Below are 1,644 nucleotides of genomic sequence, written 5' to 3'. Positions count from 1 at the left end.
TTCGCAATGATTTTAGAGTCGGGGCCCAAAAATGCCCGGGGAGATTTGGGGGGGGGGGGAAAAGGTGGGAGAGGGGATGGGGGAGGGAAATTTGGGATGGGGAGGGGGAATCTGCATCGCTGGGAGCGGCGGCGGCGGCTGCGGAGCCCCGGGAGCGGGGAGGGCACCGGGGGGAGCGGGGCCGGGCTGTCCCCGCCGGCTCTGCCCGCCCCGCTCCGGCACCGCCCGCGCCGCCCATAAAGCGCCGCTCGTGCCTCGCCCGCCGCACTCGGGTCCGCGGCACCGGCTGCGCCCCGAGCCCGCGCCTGGGCCGGGCGGAACCGCCGGCGGCCGGCACCGAGCGGGGATCGCAGCGGCAACCGGGGAATCGCAGCCTGAACCGGGGAATCGCAGCCTGACCGGGGAATCGCAGCCTGAACCGGGGAATCGCAGCCTGAACCGGGGAATCGCACCCGAACCGAGCGGGATCGCAGCGTCAACCGGGGAATCGCAGCCGAACGGGGAATCGCAGCCTGAACGGGGAATCGCAGCCTGAACCGGGAAATCGCAGCCGAACCGGGAATCGCAGCCTGAACCGGGGATCGCATCCCCAACCGGGAATCGCACCCCGAACAGGGAATCGCAGCCCGAACCGGGGAATCGCAGCCCGAACCGAGCGGGGATCTGCAGCCTGAACCGGGGAATCGCAGCCTGAACCGGGGAATCGCAGCCCGAACCGGGGAATCGCAGCCCGAACCGGGGAATCGCCGCCTGAACCGGGAATCGCAGCCTGAACCGGGGAATCGCATCCCGAACGGGGAATCGCATCCCGAACCGGGGAATCGCAGCCTGAACGGGAATCGCATCCCACGGAACTCGCAGCCTGTACCGGGATGCAGCCGATCCGGGGAATCCCGCATGCTGAAACCCACGGATCTGCACCTGAACCGGGGAATCGCATCCCGAACGGGGAATCGCACCCCGAACCGGGGAATCGCACCCCGAACCGAGCGGGGATCCGCAGCGTCAACCGGGGAATCGCATCCGGACCGGCTGCACCCGAACCGAGCGGGAAACGCACCCGAACCGGGGACCGCATCCCGAACCGGCGCCGGTACCCGAGAGCCCTCCTGAACCGGCTGCTTCCCGACCCGACTGAATCCCGAACCGGGCCGGACCCGCACCCCGAACCGAGAGGGACCCGCACCCCGAACCGGGCCGGACCCGCACCCCGAACCGGGCCGGACCCGCACCCCGAGCCAGCCGTGCCATGGCCGCGCTCCCGGCTCCAGCTGCCCCCGCACACCGGAGGGACCGGAACCCCAAACCCGCGGCACCCTGAGCCAGCCGGGCCCTGCACCCCAAACTGGCTGTGCACTGATCCTGCTGCGCCCTAAACCAGCAGGGATCTGCACCCCAAACTGGCCGATCCCAGTTCCTGCACCCTGAACTGGCTGATCCAGGAGGTTCCTGCACCCCAAATTGGCTGAGCCAGGAAGGATCTGCACCCCAAATTGGCTGTGCCCTGCACCTTAAACCAGAAGGTGCCTGCACCCCAAATTGGCTGATCCAGAGGTCCCTGCACCCCAATTTCGCAGAGCAGAAGGTCCTGCACCCCATTTTGCTGGTCCCTCACCCCAATTTTGCTGATCCAGAGGTCCCTGC

The sequence above is a fragment of the Zonotrichia leucophrys genome, chromosome 22 (assembly GCF_028769735.1).
Source record: "Zonotrichia leucophrys gambelii isolate GWCS_2022_RI chromosome 22, RI_Zleu_2.0, whole genome shotgun sequence".
In the NCBI taxonomy this organism is placed as follows: Eukaryota; Metazoa; Chordata; class Aves; order Passeriformes; family Passerellidae; genus Zonotrichia; species Zonotrichia leucophrys.
The sequence above is the reverse complement of the archived record's forward strand: the minus strand, read 5'-3'. Positions refer to the sequence as shown.